Raw genomic sequence first — 25,639 nt, forward strand, 5'->3', positions numbered from 1 at the left:
AAAGGTTTCCCCATATTCCTAGCTACACAGGCCTTTCCTTTCTGCCAATATGCCAGGCTTGTTCCTGCCTCAGTGTCTTGGCGTTTGCAACTTTTTCCTCTCCCATGGCACGCTCCTCCCCATCCTTCAAGTCAGTTCAAATGTCACCTCTTCTGAGAGGTCATCCTTGATCACCTTAACCAATACAGATGTGTTCCTGCTCATCACTCTCTACCTCACTGCTCTAGAATGTTTCCCTTCCTTGCAATTCACACTAGCCCAAATCATCTTATTTATGTTACTTCTTTCTGTTAACTTGGGGCTTAGTTTGTTCTTTTTCTAGCTCCTTGAAGTGTAAAGTTAGATTATTTGAAATCTTTTTTCTTTTTCAATGAAAGCATTTACTGCAATAAACCTCCCTCTTACTACTGCTTTTGCTGCATCCCATAAGTTCTGGTACATTGTGTTTTCATTTTCATTTGTCTCAGGTCTTCTCTGATTTGCTTTTTGATTTTTGTTTTGACCCAATGGTTGTTTAAGAGGGCATTGTTTAATTTCCACATATTTGTAAATTTTTCAATTTTCCTCCTGCTATTTACAGTTTCATTCTATTGTGGTCAGAAAAGATAGTTGATATGATTTCAATCTTCTTGAATTTGTTAAGACTTGTTTTGTGACCTAATATGTGATCTATCCTAGAGAAAGTTCTGTGTGTGCTTAAGAAGATGTTTGTTCTGTTGCTGTTGCGTGGAATGTTCTACATGTATCTGTTAGGTGCATTTGGTCTACAGTATTGTTCAAGTCTTCTATTTCCTTATTGATTTTTGGTGTGGATGTCCTATTCATTACTGATAGTGAGCTATTAAAATTTCCTGTTATTTATTGTATTGTTTATTTCTCCCTTCAGTTATGTCAATGTTTGCTTTTTATATTTAGGTGCTCTGATATTGGGTGCATATATATTTATTATATCCTCTTAAATTGACCCTCTTATTATTATATAATGTCCTTTGTCTCTTGTGACAGTTTTTGACTTAAAGTCTATTTTGTCTGATATATTTTGTCTTTTGGCTATCATTATCATGGAATATCTTTTTCCAATCTCTTCACTTTCAGCTCATTTATTTTCTTAAATCTGAAGTGGGTTTCTTGTAGACATCATATAGTTAAATCTTGTTTGGTTTTTTTAATCCATATAGCTACTCAATGAAGATCACCTGTTCATGTATTAGATCTCTGTCTTATTTGTGTCTCTGATCTAGAATGCTGACTCCATGTCACTTCCTTGTCTACTGTGTAGTACACTTCCATGCCCAGCACCTGGCCTGGCACATAGTAGGAGCTCAATAAATACTTTTGAATGAAATAATAATGGATAAACATAGCCTTGGGAGAGAAAATGACCATTAAAGAATTATTTAATAAAATAAAACATTGTCTTTACAACAAATGTGTCCTTACTTAGTCTTTGGAGTTTGTGCCTCATGAATCATCACATCCCATAGAGCTAGAAATGGGTGAGGCCAGGAGGGAGCAGTGTGGGGAAGTGGGGCAGGAAACCAAACTCAACCATAGGGTTTTACTGCCCAATGGTCCCTGCAGGCTCCAAATGTACTGTTCAGCATTAGGGATGGAGATAGCAGTTTAGAATTGCTGGAGTATGGTGACAATAAAAAGTAAAACAACTTTTAATCCGTTTTATCATTGTTTTTAATTTTCTACAGACTATGCACCCATCATTGCCTGGACCCTGAGTGGACTGCTCCCACCTTCACCCCACCCCCAGCCTGGCACACCAATGTTTTTCCTCTGTTGTTATCTGAGCCCATTCACTGGGAGAGCAGGTGTCCTTGAAGTCACCCTGGAGAGCCAGCTCCATGAAAGCATGCGTGTCCACACAAGCACACACAGAAGTGAACATGGTAAAAATGAATATCTTTACCCTGCCACTGGGAATCCTTGCTCTCAGGCCACTAAATCACCTTGATAATAGATTTTTACCTGCTACTTCCTTCTCCTCCTGCCCTGGCAAATACTCCATCTCTCATTCCAGCCCCTCCCTGGAGGGCAAGCAGAGCTGTGTTTAACCAAGTCCATGTGCCATGCTAACCCACGACTTATGGCCTCTTCTTCCCCATTAGGGCCACATGGACAAAGACACAAAAGGCGTGGGGGTGTAGGGAGAAGGAGAAGTGGTCTATCATGGAAATAGGAACCCCATCGTAGCAAAAGACCTAAGTTTAGTGATGCTTGCTTCCCATCTCTATACTGGCCTTTCCACATTCAGCAAAGCACAGCTATTAGGACTTGAATGGTGCTAAGCTGAGTGACCGGCCATCCCAGCTTTTTATCATTGGACACTCATGCCCCAACCCCAGTAGGGTGCCTTGGTCACAACCAGGCTGGTTTCCTGGCCTAGAGGTGTGAGAGGGGCAGAGGACTCCCTGGATTTATATGCTCTATTACCTGTATTAGTGAGAACACTAGACCGCAGCCATTCATCATCCACCAGGCCACCAGACAAGATGATTCACTCCAGACTTTCAGGTTGAAGTCAATTGAGTATCATTTTAACAGGAGGGAGAGGCGCTTCCATAAAGTGGAAAGAGCTTTATGGCAGAAAGTTGTATTAATGACCCCACTTCAGGGCTTATCAGGAGGAGGTCATATAATCCCTTCCCGGAATTACATGCTGGCCAGTTCAGATAAATAACACAGATCTCCACCATTCATAATCCAAAATGTTAACAATTAATTTCCGAAATCAATCCTGAAGGGGACTGGAAGCCCAAATCGCTAGGCCCAGACAGGCCTTCCTCGGAGGATTTCTCGGGAGTCAAAATTTAAACCTCAAACTTGTAACGAACAGTTGTCAAGACACAGCTGACTTAGGCAATCAAGATAACATTATTCAGCAATAACCCGGGTGAAACATGCTCTAAGTGTGAATTAATAAGTCGGCTGACACGAGGCCCCAGATGTTTCCCACTCTGGCGATATGCCCAAAGTGATGATAAGCAGATTTACATACTTAACTAATATGTTTATTTAAAGGAAATTTCCAAATCCAAAATAACATCCAGATTTCTTATTTGGCTGCAGATCAAAAGACATCCTATCAATAAAGACAGAATCCAGGATAAACCTTTTCAACATCTGCTTAAAACCAAACAACAGATTTGAGGGTTTTGGTAAAACTTAATTGCAGACAAATTTTACTGCCTCTTACATAAATATATATTTTCATGTCCCTGGGGTGGTTCTGACCTCATCAATTCCCGTGTTTACAATGCACCACACTGTTCTTTTACCAGCACCAGTGGATCTGCCTTTACAGAACATTCCAGCCTCAAGGTTTTCTTTAAGACTGAAGGACAAACTGACATTCTCCCTCATCAAGAAAGTCTGAGAGAAAGCCAGGGGCGTGAACGAGGGCTCAGAAGGCTGTAGAAAGGAAAAATTTGCCCTTCTCCCGACCAGTAAGTGCTTTGTTTTCCCATGATTACTAAAAAGCACTTACTGGTTGGGAGAAGGGCAAAAATATTTGGCCTTGCTCTCCCTTCCTATCTGACGGGGACTGTAGAAATAGGGATGCCCCTTGCATACCAACATTTTTCTTTTTGTTGATATTGTTGTTGATAACGATTCCCCCAGGGAGAGCTCAGGAACCGGATCAAAGTGTTAATAGATCTCTGTGCTTGTGAAGGAGATAATAACAGAATGGGGTGCTGGCCATAATAACTCACAGCCCTTTAATGTGAACTAGTTCATGTTCCATAGGTGTTAACTGCTTGAAAATTGGACCAGGATTGTTGGGCACTGAGGCATTTTTCCTCCCCGCTGGCCAGGGTTGCAACTGAACTAAGGATCTGCTTCAGAAACTCCCTTGGCCTAGGGATCTGTTTAGCATCAGGGCTAGTATTAGCTGGCTGGCCCTGGCATGGGGAGACTTCGAGTCAGAAGTCATCCATCTTCACTCCTGCTCCACCCTTTGAACTCAGTCACGTTAAACTTCTGGGTCCAATCTCGTCACAGCCAAGATAGGAAGAATAGGTTGGTGAAAGGAACCAAAGAAATGCAAACTAAAACAGCCATGAGATATTATTCTCCTCCTTTCAATGGGCAAACATATTTCTAAATACCCCATTTGTTATAGTCCAGATTTCCCCAATTATATAGATATGAAACACATATATATGTATGAAATATAGATATCAAAAGCCTTAAAATTTTTAAACCAGAAATTCTACCTTTGACCCCAAAATTCTACTTTTAGAAATACATCTTCAGGAAATAATTAGGGACTTGTGCACGGATTTAACTATGGGAATGCGTGGCTTTGCTTATGATAAGAGAAAAAAAATATTACAAATGACCTAAGTGTCAGACAATTGAGACCGCTAATTAAATGATGGTCTGCAATTTATAAAATTATTCAAACGAAGTAACAGAATAAAATTTAATGATGGTGAATGGTGCTTGTACTATACTGCTGAGTGGGAAAAAAGGAGGTTGCAAAAAAATCGTGTATTGCATCTTGCCATTAAAAGATATGCGGGTACAAATACATAACATGAATATATCCTAATGACATACGGAAAAATTATGACAGTAGTACATCATGTGTCATCATAGTTTGTTTTTTGCTACTGTTTATAATCTAAGTGTCTTATAATCAACAAGTATTACTTTTATTATCAAAAATTCTGAAAATATTGTGAAGGTTTAGATTTTAAAGCAATTGTATAAAGGTATAATTTACATACACTTAAGTGGACTCATTTTTTAAGTATTCATTTCAATGAGTTTTGACAAATGTATGTGCCCCATATCACTAACAAATTAAGATACAGAACAACTGAACTATAGAATTACAGTATAATTTCTACTACCCTAAAAATCTCCTTCATGGCCCTTTGCAGCCAAAGTCTGTCTCACCTCTGCCTTCAAAGCAACTTTCTATCACTGTTATGGGCTAAATTGTGTCCCTCCCAAAATTTGTATGTTGAAGTCCTAACCTTCAGTATACCTCAGAATATGACTGGGTGTGGAGATGGGGCCTTAAAAGAGGAAATTACGGTAAAATGGGGTCATATGGGTGGACCCTATGCCAATATGACTAGTGTCATTACAAGAGGAGAATAGACCACAGACACACACAGTGACACACAGAGAGACGACAGCCAACCACAAGTCAAGGAGAGAAGCTTTCAAAAGCCACCAACCCTGCTGGCACCTTGAACTTGGACTTCTAGTTTCCAGAATCATGAGAAAATGAATTTCTGCTCTTTAAGCCACCCAGTCTGTTGCATTTGTACAGCAGCCCTTGCTAACTAATATGGTCACTATGATATATTTTTTTAAGAGTTTCATATAATGGAATTTTATAGTCTAGCTGTCTGCCTTTTTCTGCTCGGATTCAGCCTTGATGTTTTTGAGATTCATCCTGCTGGTTGTGTGTTATCTGTAGATCAGTAGATTATTTACTCTAATCAGTTGACAATTCCTTTTTATTACTGAGTAGTATTTCATTGTTTGGCAATACCACACTTTTTTTATCCATTCACCAGATAAGGGACATTCATGCTGTTTCCAATTTGGGGCTCCTATGAATAAAGCTACTATGAAATTCTTGGACGAGTGTTTTTGTAGGCATACGTTTTCAGTTGTCTTGGGTAAATATTCATGAGGAGAATGGCTGGATCATAAGGGAGGGTAATGCTTAACTTTAAGAAACTACCAAACTGGTTTCCAAAGTGGTTATACCATTTTACAACCCTGCCAGCAATGTATGAAAATTCTAGTTGCTCCACAACCTTCCAAACCTTTGGTTTCCAGGTCTTAAATTTTAGCCATTCTAGTGGATGTGTGGTGGTGTGTCACTGCAGTTTTAATTGACGTTTCCCTAATGACTGAGAATGTGAGCAGCTTTTCATGTGCTTGTTGGTCTTTTGTATATTTTACTTTGTAAATTGTCATTTCAAATCTTTCTGTCCGTTTTTTCTTGGGTAATTTGTCTTTTACAATTGAGTTGTAAGAGTTCATTATACATTCTAGATACAAGTCTTTGTCACTTACATGCACTGCAGTATTTTCTCCCAGGCTGTGGCTTCCCTTTTTTTTTAATTTTCTATAATTTTAAAGGTTATACTCCCATTTACAGTTATCAGAAAATGTTAGCTAAATTCTCCATGTTGTACAATACATCCTCCAGCCTATCCTACACCCAATAGTTTGTACCTCTTGCTTCTCCACATCTAGACTGCTTCTCCCCCTACCCCCTACTAGTTTTTTCTCTATCTCTGTGAGTCTGCTTCTTTTTTGTTATATTCGCTAGTCTGTTGTATTTTTCAGATTTCACATATAAGTGATATCATACAGTATTTGTCTTTGCCTGACTTATTTCACTTAGCATAATGCCCTCCAAGTCCATCCATGCTGCTGCAAATGACAAAATTTTGTTCTTTTTATGGCAGAGTAGTATTCCATTGTGTGTATATATATATATATATATATCTCACATCCTTACCCATTCACCTGTTTATGGACACTTAAGTTGCTTCTATATCTTGGTGATTGTAAAGAATGCTGTTATGAACATTGGGGTGCATATATCTTTTTAACTTAGTGTTTTTGGTTTTTCTTGGATATACACTCCGGAGTAGAATTGCTGGATCATACAGCAGTTCTATTTTTAGTTTTTTGAGGAACCTCTATACTGTTTTCCACAATGGATGCACCAATTTACATTCCCATCAACACTGTAGGAGGGTTCCTTTTCCCTTTTCTCCACATCCTCGCCAACATTTGTTATTTGTGTTCTTACTGATGATGGCCGTTCTGACAGGTGTGAGGTGATAGGTCATTGTGGTTTTGATTTGTATTTCCTTAATGACTAGCCGTATTGAGCATCTTTTCATTTGCCTGTTGGCCATCTGCATTTCCTCTTTGGAAAAATGTCTATTCAGTTCTTCTGTATGGATTTCTTTATATTTTCTCCATGGTGTCTTTCAAAGAGCAGAAGTTTTTAATTTATTTTGCTTTTGAGCAAAAGAAGTGACCAGTGGTACCTTGTGGGAATTTGAAAGCATCTGCTTTTCTATCTCAGCTGAGTCCCTGAGTTTTTTACTTGATTTCTCTCTCTCTTGCCTCATGGCTTTTCCTCATTAATCCAAACAACTGGAATCTACTGGTGGAAGCTGGGAAGCTGCGAGCAGAAAAGGCAAATGAGTTGCCAGGGAAGCCACAACAAAAACAGAAGCAAAGCACAGCCTGCTCTGGTGCTTCCTCGACCTCTAGGGAGGGAAGTGCTGTGTCTGCTGAAGCATCTTCTAGTCCTTTCTGGCTTTAAACTGATAGCAAACAATTCCTTCATTCACAACCATCAAAAGTTTTTTTTTTTTTCAAGGTATGATCTGGTAAGTGCTGTCATGCTTCTTTGCCTAAAGAAGAAAATATCCTTCAAAATTTTATTAGGAAAGAGACTGTCCAGAAATGTAGAACCGGGCTTTCTGAGCTGTAGAGCTAGCTTATTCCTCCACTCCCCTAGAATCGACTGCTTTCTGCCCCAGACGAACCCCAGGCACACATATCTCACACAACTCAGAGGTTTTAGGGTGTGTATTTCTTTACATGTCTATCTCCTGCAATCACAGTGGAAGCTGCTTGGGGGCATGGCCATGCTTTGTCCATATTTGTGTGGAGGAACCGGCACACAATAGAGCTCAACAGATGCTATACCAAAGGCTGAGATACCTTTTCCTGGTCTGTACTCTACTTGATAAAAAGCTTTCTCTCTGGAGTTGGACAGACCCAGCATCGCATCTCAGCTCCAGCTCTTACCCTTGTGTTACTCAAGTTCTCAGCCTTTGAGCCTCAGTCTCTTCAGCTTACTAAAGGAGAATGACGGTTACGACGACAATCACATCTCATCGGTTTGTGTGTATTAAATGAGCAAACACAAGGTGTGCAACCCAGTGCCTGGCTCATAGGAAGGGCTGTGTCGACGTTATCTCTGATTATTTATATGTTGTATTTTATGCAACTCATTTCTTATAAAATTACTCTTGATGTTTGCTGGGGGTAGAAGATGATGGTCATGGTGATGATGATGGTAATAAAATAACTATCAGACTAGGTGCCTGACATGCATTATATTTTTTTTTAATCTTTACTGTGCAGATTTGAACCACAGTTCTTTTTACTGCTGTTTTATAGCTGTAACTGAAGCAACTGCATGAGGTCACAAAGTTCGTAAGTGATGAAACTGGGATTCGGACTCTAATCTCTTTCAGCACAGTCACTCTGTCCCTTCGCTCAAAAAGGTATTCTCTGATGCACAGGAGAGGATGCCTGTAGCCAAGCAGGAGCGACTAAGTCACAGACATAGGGTTGTCAGATTGTTCAGCCCAGAGGAGCGGGGCTCAGCCAGCTTTGGAGACTATCTGTTTTATTCTTCCCTCCTTAGGAGATTATGTCAATTAGCATTAAGTTCTGTAGCATATTACAGACAAATAACAGTGGCTAAAAGATGATCGATTTATTTTTATCTTACTTAAGAAAAGAGGAGAGATATTTTATCTAAAGCTGATGTGGTGGGTTTCAGTCAGCAGAATCAGAATTTCTTCTACCTTTCTGCCCCTCAAAATTAACAGTTGACTGAAGTGCTCCCCTTCCTCATTGGGCTAGAAACTTCCTGGCCCCACTGAGGGACTTCCAGCCCCAAGAAGCAGTGCAGCCCAAAAACCTTTTGTCTTGGGGATTTGAGACCCTCCTACCCCGCTGAGTGCCAGGGTTCTGCTGGCCTGGGGAAACCCCTCTGTCCCCCCAGGTGGCTCTACTAGAGACCACTGGGAGCCCCCGCAGTACCAGATTTACCAAAGTCATACCATCAAGGCTCTGAAAATTAAACTGTCATTGGACACATTTGTCCTAGACTCACATCTCAGCTCCACCTCTTGCCAGCCCACAAAAGCATGCCCAGGATTGTTTGCTGAACAGTCCCATAGTTTCCCTGTTAAACTGAAAGATTTAAATAGGACCCAGAGTTTCCTAACAATAGTAGCCAAAATGTCCAGGATACAATTGAAAGCCATCATTCCAAGAACCAGGAAAATCAAACTTGAATGAGAAAAGACAATCAGCCAACACCAGGACTAAGATAAGTCAGAAGCTCGAATTATCTGACAAGGACTTTAAAGCAGCCATCATGAAAATGCCCCAACAATCAACTACAAATGCTTCTGAAAAAAATGAAAAAAATAGAAAATCTCAGCAAAGGTAAGTTTTCTTTTTAAGAGAGCCAAATGGAAATCATAGATCGAAAAATATAAAGACAGGAATAGAAGGAATATATCTCCCAGCTGGGTCAGCGCCATCAAAGAATCCCCAAAGAACCACTCAGTGATTTCCACTTAATCTCATTGGCTACTTTCCAGCTACAGGGGAAGCTGGGTAATGTAGTCTTCAAGTTGGACCATGAGGGATAGATTGGAGTTTTGTTTATTGGGTAAAAGGAAAGAATTGGGTAAGTAACTACCCACATCTGCTACTGAAACAAATGGCTCATATGGTGAGAATGAGACCAAGGCTCCAGGAGTGCATTGGAATATGGACTTCTTATGGATACAACCAAGAGAAATCGTGTGCCCATAATGAGGATAATACACTTTTAGTTTCATCTGGTATGATCCACAGTTACCAAGATTCCTAAGAGCCTGCACAAAGACAACTTGATGTGACCTAATGTCACTAACACCTCAACAGGCTCACCTTCTCAGGGAAGGCCACTTAATTACCTGATTAATTTGCTCATCTTAATTAACTTGTCTCTATTGTTGATAACCTTGTATTGATTGTTCTGCTGGTAGTAATTAGAAAAGTGGTAGAGAAGTAAATGGAGAAATTGCAAGAAGGAAAAACAGAACATGCATTCCTGTCTCCCAGGAATCTACCCTCTAGGCTTTGAGCTCAACACTTTCGTTTCTCCTTCTGGGTTAATATACTAGAGAGGCAAATCATTTCTCGGCTAATCATTTCTGCCTGCTCCATATTCCTTCTTAGAGGGTCTGCCCTTTCCATGTCCTCAGAGACTCTGCTTCCTTAAAACAGACTCACGGACGTGGAAAACAAACTACGGTTACCAAAGGGGAAAGGGCGGGGGGTTGGGGATAAGTTAGGGGTCGGGGATTAACAGACACACATTACTATATATAAAATAAACAACAAGGACCTACTGTCTAGCACAGGGAACTATATTCAATTTCTTGTAATAACATAGAATGGAAAAGAATCTGAAAAGAAAAAATATATATGTATGTATATGTATAACTGAATCACCTTGCTGTACACCTGAAACTAACATTGTAAACCAACTATACTTCAATAAAAATTAAAAAAAAAAAAAGACTCTGCTTCCATATCCCTTCATGGCCCTACCCCCTCAACCACAGCTGACTGGACAATGGATAAACATACAACCTAAGATGAATCAATCATTCTGTCAGTTTTTTGGAGCATGAAGAAACAGTATCAGTTAATTCGGGGTGCTGCAACTGTAGGATTAGACAGCTCTGGAGGGCAGCCAGGGCAGTCATTTTGTGGCAGCCATCTTGAACCTACAAGATTCAGGTTTAACTCCCACCAGCAATCAGAGAGCTGGCCAGTCAAGTTTACTGGACTCCCAGTAGCTTTACAATTCCTGGTCTCAGATTTTTCCCCCCTACCCATACTGCTTATTCTGGGGTTGATAGGATACCTCTGATTCTTTTACAAAAGTCTCCTTGTACATAAGTTCACACAAATTGGTTGCCATTTCTTGCAACCCAGTGAGCTCTTAATATAGTAAAGCACACTCACCATTGACTTCTCTCCATTTTAGTTTTAAATGCCTCTGGTGAAAATGCACATTTAGGGAACCTATGAAACATCAGTAACATGGAAGTTGCTGTCAAAAATGTATAACCTGAGAACAGACTGATGGTTGGCAGAGGCAGGGGATGGGGGTAGGAGAAATGGGTTAAGGTAGTCAGAAACAAACTTCGAGTTACAAGATAAATAAGTTCTGGAGATATAATGTACAATGTAATAACCATAGTTAATAATACTGTACTGTGTATTTGAAAGTTGCTAAGAGAGTGGATCTTAAAAGTTCACATCTCAAGGGGGAAAATGTTGTAAATATGTGAGGTGATGGATGTTAACCAAATTTATTGTGGTAATAATTTTGCAATATATATGTATATTAAATCATATAAAATTATATATCTTAAATTAATACAATTCTTTATGTTAATTGTATCTCAATAAAACTGAGGAAAATGTATAAACTGATACACTGCTCTGCCCTCCATCAGGACCAGTATTAAGTCTTTCCTACCCAGTAAATCAGGGCTCTGCCTGCCATGAACATGTCACCATTTCACCACCGACTTTACTTCTTTGGAATCCCCTAATTCTCATACGCCACCCAGATTCCCAGAACTCTACTGCCTCCCAGAAGTGATCATAGTCAACACTCAGTGCCAGTTATTTTGGCTTGGGGCCATGGCCTTGCAATGCTGGAGCTGAAGTGATGCTCTCCTATCTAATTTGATTGGATTGAGTGTTCCAGTAAGACTGGCGATGTTTTCCTTGCTTCAGGGTCCATCCTAATGAGCAAATGCTGCCTGTCTTTCATAGAAGGTTGCAAACGTGGCCTTGTAAAGGAAATCTTTGCAAATGCTTCTCGGTGTCTCAGAGATCACCCAACACACTTACACGTGGGGTATGCTGGGAAAGACTAAAATAAACCTGATTTATCCTCCACATACACCTTTTATTATTGTAGGTTCAGAGTCTTTAAAACATACGTTCCTCCAAACTTTGTTTATTTAGGATATGATGGAAGTGAAAGAGCCAACAAAAATTAAAAGCGTCTTAGTCAGGGAGACAGAGCCACGCCCGTCTGGAGTCCTGTAGCCCCAGTCCTCTTATCTGGCCCGAAAGCCCTGCCTCGGTTTGCACAAGTCGCACAAACAAAAACAGCTCCAAACTTTGTTGAGAAGAATAAGGACATCTTAACAAAGAAAGAGCAGTGCAGAGGAAGCCATGTGCTTCTCACAGCTCTTTGACGGCTTCGTAGTGCTAAGAGCTTTCACCATCCCTGACAGAGCGACAGTCTGGAAGCTCAATCCCAGAAGATGTAGGAAGCCCATCATAGCCCTAAACTTCATATAAGAAAGTCAAGCAACACTTTTTTCTTCTCTGTTACCTGAGCCTAACCTAATCCTCATGAATACACAAACTTCGGTGTTGACAAATATATACCTACAACAGCACAAATGGCAACATGGTATTCCAGGATAGGGAAGGACCACAGTTTACCATTGTAGAATGTTTAAGCTAGTTTCAATATTTTTCTATCTTAAACAAGGCATCAATGGACCCACTAGTAGTAAAACATCCATGTGCATCCTCAGATATCTCCTTAGGATAAACTCCTAAACTACTCTATGTACACCAGTTTATCAGGGTACAGCTAAACTATTGAACATATTTAAGATTTTTGGAACTTTTTGCAAAATTCTTCTCCAGGGAGGTAGCACCAAATTATGCTTCTACAAAACTTGCAAGAAGCTATCTGTTTATTGATACCCTCAACGCACTGGGGATGATTATTTTTTAACTTTGACCATTTGATTTATACTAGGCTTTTGCAATCAGAGCCAAGGTAGTGTGTTATCTCTCGGTCTAATAATAACTATCCTCTCCCCATCACCAAAACCAACGCTATCAATTTCTCTGCACTAGTGGTGCCAGCACCAATTATACTTCTACCATGTTTATTTCATCTAGCAGAAGAGGAAATTTACAACCATTCATTCATTTATTCATTCACCCAATGTTACTGAGTACCTACTTTGTACCAACATTGTTGTAGGTGCTGTTGATACAGTGATAGGTAAGACTGACAAGATCCTTATCTTCAGGGAGCAGATGGCCCCTGCCACCATTCACACAGCAGCCTGCCTGGGGCTCAAGATCTCCTTCCATCCCTGCACACTGGACCCATCCCAGATCTTCCTCTTTCTCCCATGGACATTCACTCATCAGCCTTGGAGAGCTTCACAGACATCATCTTCTTAATCCTGCTGGTCATAATTGGAGATGGTCACCGTGACAACACTATAATGGACTCTTCATGAGTAATTTGAGTATTAGACATATCAGAGTGGGTCCAAATATGCTAAAGAGGAGACTCAGTCTTAATTTAATAGAATATTAATTTTTCCTGAGTGCAGTCTCTCAATTATAGATGGTAATCTCTGGCATCCAAATTACTTCAATCGTATGGGCAAGCCATAGGTCCCACTACCCTTCAATTCCTGAGCATCTAACCAGCCCAAGGAGGTCAGAGCTTTGGAATATTCCAGGAATCACAGACTCTCTAAGGCAGATGCCATGTCTGAAAAAGTGAAGTACAACCCACCTCCTATTTAGGAATCTCTCCAGTCTTCACGTTTCACATGCTGTCACCCTCCAGCTCTGCAGCTTTCTAGGGTAGACACAGAGGACCTGACCCAGGAGCCAGGATCCTTTCCCAGATGCAGCCAGAGTCAGGCACAGGTTTGGGGACTGCAAAGAAATATGCTAAGTGATAGATAAAGACAAATACTGTATGATGTCACTTATATGTGGGATCTAAAAAATACAACAAATTGGTAAATATGACCCAAAAAAGCAGACTCACAGACATAGAGAATAAACTAGTGGTTACCAGTGAGGAAACGTGGGTAGGAACAATATAAAGGTGGTGGAATGCGAGACACAAACTCCTGGGTGTAAGACAGGCTTAAGGATGTATTGTACAGCAAAGAGAATATAGTCAGTATTTTGTAATAACTGTAAATGGAAAGCAACTTTAAAATTTGTTTTAAATTTAAAAATAAAGAAATGTCTAAATGTTCTAATCTGAGGGACAGTGACCTGACAATGGCTCCAAAAAACCCCAAAATATCTCTGGATCCTCAACTACAGCCCCAGTCAGGTCACATGGGTCTGTCTCTTGCAGATTTTATGAGAAAAAATAATGTATATTTCAGGAGAATTCCAAGTCTGAGAGGATGATGCGTGCATGTGTGAGTGTGTATGTTCATACATGTGAATGTGTGTCCGTGGATGGAGATGGGGGAGTTCTTTACAAACCATCCAGCAAATACAGGTGAATGGGCCTGACCATATATGTGCATGCAAGTCTCCTCCCTTTTGCTACTTTCCACAGGAGCAAAAGAAAGAGATCAAAAGTCATTGAGCTCTGCAGTTTCCATCATACATTTGCTTGTTTCTGTCTGTTCCCTGAAGGAAGGTAAGCTCTATGGGAGCAGGGGTCTGGTCTATCTTGCTTGCTACCACCTCCCAATAGCCTAGAATGGTGCCCGGCGTATAGTAGGTGCTCAAAAATTAATGTAAACAAAGACATCATCACATTTCATTCACTCAATGATGCTGCGCGGGGACCTCCATTACTCATTCACTCATTCAACAATTTTGCCTAAGTGTCTACTATGCTCCTGACATCCTACCAGCCACGAATTATAGTTAATCATCTTCTTCCTCCCTGCCAGGTCCCTTTGTACCTGTATCACAGAAGATAGGATGCGCCTTTGTTAGCAGTTTGCACAGACACTTGGCATTTTATCTGTCCCTTCAAAACAATTTTGGCACAAGGGAGGGGAACCACATTTGATTTATGACTGACGATGTAGATAAATGCCATCCTCCACCAATGCACACACACACATATGCACTCATTCACTCACACATATGAGGTACAGGGGAAGAGATGTGGTTCCAATAACTCCACATTTATGTCTTCCTGCCCCCAGTGCAGGCAGGTAGGATCCCACCCAACTCATACGTACATCTCAATTTCACCACCTCTCTCCCTCCCCAGTGCAGAGTCTCAGCTTACACTGAGCCTTGTCCTGCAGAGAACAAGCCTTTCTCATCCCGATGCTGGGATCGCCAAAGTGGGCTCTACCTCCAGCCAGGTACCAAGTGAGAAAGTCAGAAGCATGGTGGAGGTCTCAGTATTCCCAAGGGGAGATGAGAAGAAGGGGCCCCAGAGGGTGAAGTCTCCTGCAGCCGGCTCACGGGTGACTGGCACCTAGGTTTAATGGAGCTGGCTTTGGGACCTGGGATCAGGCACACTGCCATCGCAGCAGATGGGCACGTGGGGAGATAGCCAACAGATAATGTATGAGCAACGAATGTGTTTGTCGAGGGCAGTTTTCCCAGGCAGAGGCATCAACACAGACTCATCCTGAGTCTCCACACCTGTGCGCCTCTTCTGTTTAAAAAATCTGCTGGAGGCTGAGGTCCCAAACACCGGGGAGGGCCCCCCACAACTGCTATCTAATTCCTACAGGAGGGAGGAAAGGATGACTCCAAGGGAGCGCAGGGAAGGATGCCCCAGGGGGAGCAAAATGATGCTGACTCCTATTTCCAGTGAAAGCATCAAGAAGGAGTGAGGTTGGACGCAAAGAAGATTCCCATGGGTTTGTCTGTATTTCTCCTCTTGCAGCTGAGAAGTCGGGAAAGCCATTTTATGACACTCATGTAGCCCTGATGAGCTTGGAGGAAGAATGGAAACATACACAACATTGGCAGCTGCCCTAGGGCCTCCTCCATGGGAACCATAAGTTCTATCTTTGCAAGGTATAAATTATGAAAATCATGACTCGTGTGCAGAGATAAGAAACGCACAGCTCGTGTGCAGACACTGACTCATCTTGTGTCCAGAGGAGACCCCACAAACTGATTACAACGTATTTAGTATTTTCCCATGATCCCAAGGTAGGGCTTCAGATCATTTGAAATTTACTATCTAGTAGATTCACAGGGTGCAAAATATACAAGTATATATTTGATAAACCCCCTCCCTCTCACCCCTGATCCCCAGCCACCCAGTTCCCGTCCCCAGACTGGGACCAATGTGCTCAGACTCAAAATCTTTTATGAGACAACATTCCAGGCAACCCATCGCTTTGAGAGGATGTGGTGCAGGAGATGAAACTGACTTCCCACTCACAATCTAGTCTTCCAATTTCAGAAAAGTGGCCCAGCAGCATTTTTTTCCAGCCTTAGTCTCTGTCACTCAGTGGTCTGCAGACTTGGCTCTGGGGCAATGATTAGACCCATGATAACAATTTTATACAGATGGGTACCTGTGTGCCCACAAAATCCTGAGTAAAGTCTGGGCCTCACAGAGGTTGGCATCCACCAAACAGGGCTAGCATCACCTGGTAGGGCTTTGCCTACTAGATCTTCCCATGGACTATCTGAAGCCTTCACTGGGGGACGAGGGGCAGATGCCTAGCTGGAGAATTTTCACTGGGCTGTGAAGGTTGACAAGACAAGGGACAGAAGAGCAAGCACTGGACTGGTTCCCATCTGGGACCTTCTCCCTGTTCTGGTATCTCCTAGTTGTGTGACCTTGGGAATGCCACTTCCCGTTTCTGGGGTAAAATGAAGGGCTGCCCTGTTGAAGAGCAGTAGCAGGGTGATTACATCCATGGACCTTTGAGCCCAGCTATCTAGGTGGGACTCTCGTCTCTAGTCCTCACCAGTCTGTGGCTCTGTGTGAGACACAGAAACTCTTCTAACCATCATGTTCCCCTAAGTAAAGTCAGGATAATAATAGTACCTCCCTCCTGGGGTTATTGTGAGAATTAAATGGGCTCACAATACATTTAAACTGTGTTACATAATCCCTAACACATGGTCCGCACTCAATAAACTTTAGCTGTTATTATTTTATGATGACTTTCAAAGGTGGCAGTAGATAGTAAAAGGAACAGACTGGGGAATTAACTACCTACTTTTATGCCAATACTGCTGATGACAACTGGTTACTAAGTTATTTGAAACTTCTCAACTTGCCCTTGCTGCCACCCATGTCCTCTGGCTGCAGTAGTATTAATTCTGTAATCAGTGATTAGATCCAGAGGTGTTGATGGTGGTAGCCTGCTTCCACCAAAATAAAGTTTCTTCCACCTTGACATCAAAATCACTTAGGCTAAAAGAGAACTAAGAAAATGTCTATAGGGAAAGCAGGCTTCATGCTGAAGATGTGGTCATGGCTTTTGTCCTTAGTAGGCAAAATAGGGAAGACCTGTTTGGTGGTAGGAAGGTTTGGTCCCCGTGTTATCAAAGTAGCAATAGACCTCCATTAAGAAACTTTCCTGAGAAGTGTCATCAGTGTCTCTGCTATGAGTTGTAATGGGTCCCCCTAAAAGGTGTGAGGTACCCTCAGTACCTGTGACGATGACCTTATTTGGAAACAGGGTCTTTGCAGAGACCATACTGAATTAGTGTGGGACCTCATCCACTAAAACTGATGTCCGTATAAGAAGAGACACAGACACACAGGGAGACCGCCATGTGCTCACAGTGGCCCAGATTAGAGTGAAGTGTCTACAAGCCAAGGAAGGCCAAGGATAGCTGGCAGGCACCAGAAGCTAAGGGAAAGGCATGGACATATTTTCATCTAGATCCTTCAGAAAGAGCATGGCCCTGCCAATACACTGTTTGCAGACTTCTATCCTCGAGGACTATGGAGAGAATAACTTTTTCTTACGTTAAGCCATCCAAATTTGTGGTAATTTGTTACAGCTGCCCTGGGAAGCTAACGTAGTCTCTGATGACAGTCAACTTGGAAGCTTGAGAAAAAAAGGAAAGGCAGAGAGATAACATCTTTGAGACCATATATGCCTATTCTCATCTGCACATATTTAAATAATTATGCCCAGAAGGATTATGTCATCAATGTTCTGCTAACCTCATTCCCATTTCAGGGTCCATCTGGTTGTTCCCTCACGCTGGAAATCTCTTGTCCCAAATCTTACCGTGTAGCACCTCTCTTGCAGTCAGTCTGAGAGGCTTTCGTGGACTATCTTGACTCCAGTAGCCCAAGCCTCCTGGCACTCTTTATCATTTTTCCCTGTTAAGTCATTTCAAAACCCAATGCCGTATGCAACTCTCTTGTTGAGTTGCTGCCTGTTTGGCTTGCCCCACTCCACTGTGGCAGGATGTGAATGCCACAGAAGAGGAACATGCTGTCTTGGGCCCCCCTCTCTGCAGCACTCAGAACAGCACCTGGTTCGTAACAGGAACATGATTCCATAATCCATCATGTCTAAGATGACCTCAGTTGTGAACTGCATCATTCCTGTGCACCACTAAGACAAAAGAAGGCTGCTAATGAAACTCTGGCCAGACAGTAACCAAGAGACATATCTCGACTCAGAGATGTTAAATTGTGAAAGAAACATGCATCTTGGATGCAATGGCATATGGTAACTGTTTCAGTAACGATGGCCCCATGCAGAGCTCTGTTCTTGAAGAAATCTCGACCCCTGTGGAAACCAACACAGAAATTACAGTGCTGAACTTGAGCACGGTTTCAAGTCTGAGAAGGTCTCACACACAAAGCAGAAAGAGAGAGTAGGATGGCTGCCCGGATCCGCGGGTAGAGGCCAATGTGTCTGCCACAAGGAGCTTTCTGGCCACTTTCACAGCTCACGATGGCATCACTGAGCTTCTGAACCTGAGCATCAGGTTGTGTGGCCTACTGAATTTCACTTGTTGGCTAGCACTTCCCAGCCTACACCCCACTTTCACAGGGATCCCACATTTCCTTCCACCTGACAACAACCCGTTAAGACAGGCAGGTGAGGGGACTGTGGTTAAATGACTCACCCAAAGTCACCTGGATAATTAGCGCCATAGTCAGGACCCGAACAAATTCTGCTAATGCCACATCCAGATTTCTTGCTACACAACCAATTGACTCCAGTGCCTAACCCAAGCTAATTACAGGGCTTGCTGATTACAAATTCTATTGTTAAACAGAATGAATTGAAATGAATTCAGCTGGTGAACATTCTGGAAGATTCCAGAAAAGTATAAACAAGTATTTGTGTGCCCTTGAAAGGGTCATCTAACCACCTGGTTCCTGAGTCACCTATGAGAGCCCCCCCACCCAGCCACCATGTCCCCCGTTTTTATTCCAAAGTCCTCTTCACGTAAAAGAGCTATTGAGCCAGTGAGAGAAAAAGTCTGGGCTCCTCTGGGGGTGCATTTTGGAGCAGTCTGCTGTTTTCTTAAAGCTTGGGGAAGAGTAAGCGGTAATCAATAGTGAAATCTGCCTGAATCTCGGAGGCTCGATGAAGGTGCTTTTGAAGCACATCACAGAGCTTGATTTTCTGTTATTTAGTGCCAAAAGTTATTACCTCAGCAGCAGTGCAATGTCTAATTTATACCCAATTGTTAGCTGAAATCTATTAAAGTTTATTAGCGCCGTCTCAGAATACAGTAACATCTCACTGGTTCTGCTCCTGTTTAAATTGACCAGCTGGTTTAACTCTATTAGCTTTGAGGCTGAGATAAACTCAAGTCCGCAGGAGCCATCCATGGCACTAGGGGAGAATGAATACAGATGAAGCTTGGGGTATTTGGGGTGTTAGCTGCTACCAAATTGCTACAGGCTCCCTCTGTCTCGATGCAGCCACGACCCTGTTATTTCATTACCAATAGGATGGGGAGCTGTTCTCAGAATTCAGAGAGCAGTTGTCAATGTGATGGAGTTTCCAGCAGAGAGGGAGGCATTCCCGGAATTGTGAGGCTGACAGCCCACAATAGTGACTTGGAGGAACTCGGATTGTCTGAAAGGAGAAACTGATTTTTCAAGACGTTTTCCCATTGCCTGCAAATCCATGACTTCTGGAAGGGCACCTCCAGTTGGACTGAGGGACAACAGACGATCTAATGTTACCAGTAGAGAGATGTTCTGACCTTGGGTCCATCCTACCTGTTCTTGGGGGCAAGATCTCAAAGAAATCAGCCCACAAACATATGGAAACATTTAAGTAGAGGTGGAATGACCCTCTAGAATGGTACACAGCATCTGGTTGTTTTGGACTGCCTGAAAAAGTGAGAATCCTGGCCATAGAAGTCACCCAGATCTGGTTTGAAAACTGACCCCACTTCTGGGCATGTATCCAGAGAAGACTTGAATTTGAAAAGATACATGCGTCCCAATGTTCATAGCAGCACTATTTACAAAAGCCAAGACGCGGAAGCAACCTAAGTGTCCATCGACAGATGACTGGATAAAGCAGTTGTGGGGTGTGTGTGTGTGTGTGTGTGTATCTGGGAGTATTACTCGGCCATAAAAAAAGAATGAATTAATGCCATTTGCAGCAACATGGATGGACCTAGAGATTATCATACTAAGTGAAGTGAGACAGAGAAAGACAAATATATGACACCACTTATATGTGGAATCTAGAAAAATGACACAAATGAACTTACTTATAAAACAGAAGCAGACTCACAGACATAGAAAAAAACTATGGTTACCAAAGGGGAAAGGTAGGGAGGGATAAATTAGGAGTTTGGGATTAGTAGATATAAACTACTATATACAAAATAGGTAAAAAACAAATTCTACTTTATAGCACAGGGAACTATATTCAATACTTTGTAATAACCTATGATGGAAAAGAATACATGTATGTATGTATAACTGAATCACTATGCTATACACCAGAAACTAACACAACATTATAAATCAATTATGTTTCAGTTTAAAACAAAATTCAAAAAAACAAGAACAAATGACCAAACAACAACAACAAAAAACCCTGACTCCATTGCTTACTGTCTACACAATGGTGAAAAAGTGACCTAAACATTCTTGGTCCCAGTTTCTTCTTCATAAAATGGTTCTGGGGGGTGGGGGTTTGAGGGTGGTACAATAAGTGTTTGGCACAGCCTCAAGCATCCAGGAAATACGTAGTCAACATTAGTTTCCTTACCTTTCCCTCTGCTGACATTTTACAGTCACTGAATTCATTGAGGTCATTATATTTTCACTCTGCTCTATGCTTCATCTAAGCTCCCTTATACTCATCTTTTTCCAATCTGAAAAGAACCCCGAAAAGTAGATGGAGGGGGAATGGATAGCCCTGTTTTACCTGAAAGTCCTTGATTCAGAGAGGTTAAGAGACCCACCCAGTGTCACATGGATAATGTAGCAGAAGGCAAGGTTCTTACTTCATTCTTGAAGCCCTGCTCTAGCATTCTCTGCGCCTCCCCACGTGGTCACTGCATCCCAGAGTTCTGTAAGGGACATGTGCTTCAGAAAAGCAGCTAGCACACCAAACTCCAAGCCTATGTTAGGACCAGAACCATGTTGTCTCATAGAGAAAACAAACTTATGGTTACCAAAGGGGAAAGGGGGAAGGGGAGGAACAAATGAGGAGTATGGGATCAACAGATACAAACTACTATCCATTAACTAGATAAGCACCAAGAATTTACTGTGTAGCACAGGGAGTTACACCCAACATCTTGTAATAACCTATAATGGAATATAATCTGCAAAAAAAACAATCACTATGCTGTAAACCTGAAGCTAACAATATTGTAAATCTACTATGTATCACTTACGAAAACAAGAAGTGTGTTGCACTCAGAGGCAGCAGAAACATAGTCCTCCACCACTTAGAAACACCAGGAACAGTGCTCAGCAGATAGTAGGTGCTCATTATGTGCTCACTTAATGACTGGACTGATGACCCAAGTGACATTCACTCCGTCGGGATGTCCAGGATGAAAGTGGAAAGAGGATAAGCAAGAAGAGATGTTAAATAAGAGCGAAGTGGGAAGATGGTTGAAAGACTTAAGAGTTTCCTAACTTCATGACCATGATCATTCAACAATCATACCTGAAGTACACTCTGTTCTGGATCAAAGGCAGTCAGATTAACGAGAGTGGGGAAAGGAAGGCACACAGGGTGCTGGGCTGTTAGTACCCGAGGGGCAGTGCTCTCAATTGAGGGGCTGGGGGAGTCAGTCCCAAGTCACACACCCTGTGTCCAGCTCTTGCCACCAAGCCTCCAGCCCTTGACCTTCCTCAGGACCTCTTGAACTTTTTCAGGATAATGTGTGTCCCTGGTATCTAGCAAGTTACCTGTGTTAAGTGAATGATGTCAAATAAAGCAGGCGTTATTAACTTCACTCTACAGCTAAAGAAGATGAAGCCCAGGAAATGAAGCCAATGGGAAGCCTTCATTCCTTCCCAAATGTTAATTAAGTAATTTAACATCAACTCTATGCCAGGACTGTCCTAAGTGTGGGGGATGCCATGATAAACAAGGCAGACAGTGCCTCTGCCCTCCTAGGAAAGCAAGACAGAATCAAAGAGGAAAGTCCACCCACATCACACAGCTAAATTGTGGTGTGATGAAATTTAACAAATACAGAGGCAAAGAGCAATGTTTAGGGGGAATATAATCAAGGTAGGGTAATCAGAGATGGTCTATCTGAAAAAGTAGGGAATACAGCTGAGATCTGCAGTATAATAAGAAGCCAGGGAGAGAAAAGCTGACTGGTGGAAGCAGCGAGAGAAAAAGCCCATTCAAATCCTAATGCTGTGGTATATTTATACAAAGGAATACTACACAGCAATAGAAAAGAATAAAATAGTGCCATTTGCAGCAACATGGATAGACCCAGAGAATGTCATTCTAAGTGAAGTAAGTCAGAAAAAGAAAGAAAAATACTGCATGGTATCACTTATATGTGGAATCTAAAAAAAAAAAAAAAAAAAAAAAAAAGACAAACAAACTTATTTACAAAACAGAAACAGACTCACAGACATAGACAACAAACTTATGGTTACTGAGGTGGGAAAGGGGTGGGAAGGGGTAAACTGGGAGCTCAAGATTTGCAGATACTAACTAATATATATAAAATAGATAAACAACAAGTTTATACTGTATAGCACAGGGAACTATATTCAATATCTTATAATAGCTTATGGTGAAAAGAATATGAAAACAAATATACGTATGTTCCTATATGACTGAAGCATTGTGCTGTACACCAGAAATTGATGCAACAATGTAAACTGACTATATTAAAAAAAACATGTTTTTTAAAAAGACAAAAGCCTGATGTAGAGAAGAATTGGAGAGTTTGAAGAACTACAGTGAAACTCTGGGGCTGGAACATGGGGTGGGAGAGGAAGTGAGGCAGGGATGGAGCTGGAGAGATGGGTGGAACTAATTGTGATTTAGCTTGGTAGTCCAAGGGTCTTATTTTAAGTAAAATTGGAACCCCAATGGAAGGGTGTTAAACAAAGAAGTGACATGATTAATTTCCAATTTAACAAGATTGTGCTCTGCTGCAGGGTGAAGAATGGATAGGGGAGGGGCCCAAGAGTGGAAGCAGGTTGGCAAGTTGGGAGCCATTCCAGTTGGGACAGAAGATGCTGGTGGCTTATCTTGGGCTGGTAGAGACCTGAGAGGAGACTTGGCCAGACTCAGAGCTGGTTAGGGCTACAACCAGAATGGGAGCCCAGAATCCAGGTTTCTGGATTGTCCAACTGGATCCTCTAAACTGACCACACTCCAATGGTGCACCTGCCCTGGGGTGCAAACGGAGATGATTAGCAGGGAAATGGAAAGGTCATTAGGAGAATTTGTCTAGAACACTGTGCTCAAACTAGAGTCCACAGCCTCTGAGGGTTCACACACATTCTTCTCTTCAAAAGAAATTTTCATTGTCATATGCAACTTCAATGACAAGCAGAAAGAAATCAATAAAAGCATACTGTGGGTCATCTGAATGGCCAGCTTCTCTAGTGGAGTTTAACCACATGGTTTCAGAAAAGGCTTTTGTATTTTTTATTGACCATCATATAGACTCCAAGCACTATTACCTTTTCTCTCTGCAGAAAAGAAGGGTCCAGTGCATAAATTTATATGAGATGATAAATTTATGCTAAGCGATGAGGAGAAGATGGATAGGAGTGCTGTTGGTAGCTTGTGTCTCCTGCCCCAGGAGAGCCGGTGCAAAGCCCAAAGGATGACAACCAGATCCAAAGAGAGGACTCCAATCCAGCCAAACAGCATGATCCACCATATTTATTGAATAATTTTCATTTGAATTTTATCGGATCTGCCATGATGTTTATATTTAATCTCCAACTTGTTTTGGTTCCATAATTGACTAAAAAAAAAACACAAGGAGATAATTTCTGATTTTATATTGCTATATTAACATTTTAATAAAACTACTTTATGTTCTCATGGGGACCCAGGAAGATTATTTTCCTCTAAAAAGAGTCTACATAAGTATTGCTCAAGTTTGAGAAATCCTGGTCTCAACCAAATGAAAATTAAGCAATGGGCTGCCCTATTCGAGACTAATGACATCTTTTTCTTGGTGGCACAAGAGAGAAGGTGCACAAGGAAGAGCAATCCTCTGTCCTTTCTGGTACAAATCCCAGAAGGTGCAAAATCTACTGAAAGTTCAGTTTACAGAACGAGCTTAAATGGTGTTAACTTATCCTTGTATTCCTCCGTTACAGTGGGGTATAAGTCCTACCTCTTTAGATGAAAAGCAAGTTACTGTCGTCACACTCCCTTAAGAAGACATCAAGGGGCATGTTCTATGAAAACTGCGTATCTTTAAACCTAACCCTTGCTTTCAGTCTAGAGAGCCACTCGTGTCATTGAGGAGCCAGCAGGCCCCGAGACCATGAGGCTCCCCTTCCCCCTCTCAGCCTCCCGAGAAGTGGACGTTGGGGTGGGCTCATCAGCACTCTTCACGTTTGTTTCTTTTCCTCCCTCTTTTGGTTGCCTGCTTTCTATTTGCTTCCTCCTGAGATAAATGTGCCTGTAATGTGGATAAGCTATGTCCGCACTGTTAGGACATGGTATAGGGGAATGGGGGGTTTTCATGAAGGAGAGAAGGGCAAAAGGCTATGTGTTATTCTCTGTGTGGCATCCAAGACATTCAAGGTGAGTGTGAGGACCCTGGGGCCCCGGGCTGGATACTTTTTAAAAGAGTATCCAAGATTCACACTGATGGAAGTACCAGCTCTTAGCTGTCTGATTAGGCATATAGAAACCACAGCTCCACCCCCGCCAAAAAAAAATGGAGGCTGATCAACCGGAGGAGACAGACCAGGAAAGGGAGGTGGGTTAGAGAGAGCAGATGAGTGCTGGTGTCTTGACCGTGTCTCTTTCCACTCACCTCCGAGATGGAATTGTCTCATCAAATTCCAGAGAGGATAAAAGCCAGGTGTGTTAGTCAGGGAGGGGGGTGGCAACTAAAAATAGATTTCCTGTGCTTTGCTTCACTTTGTGTGCATCACTACTGACCCCTATCATTCCCCATTCACAAGGCACAGAGAGCACATCCCTGCCCCATTGCTTTTTAGGTAAACATTAAACAGCTCTGCATATGGAGAACAGCCAAAGCGCTCGAGAATTCATCAGCAGTGGCAAACCTGAGCGTTTCCATGCGATGCAAATCTCTTTGGCTTCCACACTGCTCCCGTAGCTCAAGTGCTGATGGTAAATAGCCTTCCTTGGGATCACCATCAAGTATTCATTTTAACAGCATTGATTTACGACGTGTTATCCCGCTTTGCACTGTGCTGCATGACTTACTCAGAGCCGGCCCTTTGGAGACTGACGTTTATTCATTCTCATCACTGCGCTTGCCTGAGATTTTTAGGTTAATGGGACCCGGACTGGAAAAAGATTGTGTGCAGGGTTGTTCGTGTGGGACTCATTCATGACAAAGACGGCCACACCTCCTGAAA

At 42.0% G+C, this 25,639-nt stretch overlaps 1 protein-coding gene and 1 pseudogene across 2 annotated transcripts in view; both read right to left on the reverse strand.

The window, feature by feature from the left end:
* LOC116666086 overlaps positions 1-25,639 on the reverse strand; it is a 488,237-nt pseudogene that overhangs the window by 200,910 nt on the left and 261,688 nt on the right.
* TOX3 (TOX high mobility group box family member 3) overlaps positions 1-25,639 on the reverse strand; it is a 352,301-nt gene that overhangs the window by 148,798 nt on the left and 177,864 nt on the right. For both annotated transcript variants that reach the window (XM_032486307.1, XM_032486305.1), the window contains exon 2: positions 13,448-13,593. The gene's annotated coding sequence lies outside the window, so the exon portion shown is untranslated. The remainder of the gene's footprint in view (positions 1-13,447; positions 13,594-25,639) is intronic.

The sequence above is a fragment of the Camelus ferus genome, chromosome 9 (genome assembly GCF_009834535.1).
Source record: "Camelus ferus isolate YT-003-E chromosome 9, BCGSAC_Cfer_1.0, whole genome shotgun sequence".
Lineage (NCBI taxonomy): Eukaryota > Metazoa > Chordata > Mammalia > Artiodactyla > Camelidae > Camelus > Camelus ferus.